Source organism: Physeter macrocephalus, chromosome 2 (genome assembly GCF_002837175.3).
Source record: "Physeter macrocephalus isolate SW-GA chromosome 2, ASM283717v5, whole genome shotgun sequence".
In the NCBI taxonomy this organism is placed as follows: Eukaryota; Metazoa; Chordata; class Mammalia; order Artiodactyla; family Physeteridae; genus Physeter; species Physeter macrocephalus.
The window spans coordinates 107,923,147-107,923,369 of record NC_041215.1 but is presented as its reverse complement, the minus strand read 5'-3'; positions in this window follow the sequence as shown (position 1 = coordinate 107,923,369).

The following is a 223-nucleotide window of genomic DNA, read 5'->3' as shown; positions in this document are numbered from 1 at the left end:
ATGATAGTAAAGATGATCCAAAATCTTAGAAATAGAATGGAGAAAATACAAGAAACATTTAACAAGGACCTAAAGAACTAATGAGCAAACAAACCATGAGGAAAACACAATAAATGCAATTAAAAATTCTCTAGAAGGAATCAATAGCAGAATAACTGAGGCAGAAGAACAGGTAAGTGACCTGGAAGATAAAATAGTGGAAATAACTACTGCAGAGCAGAAT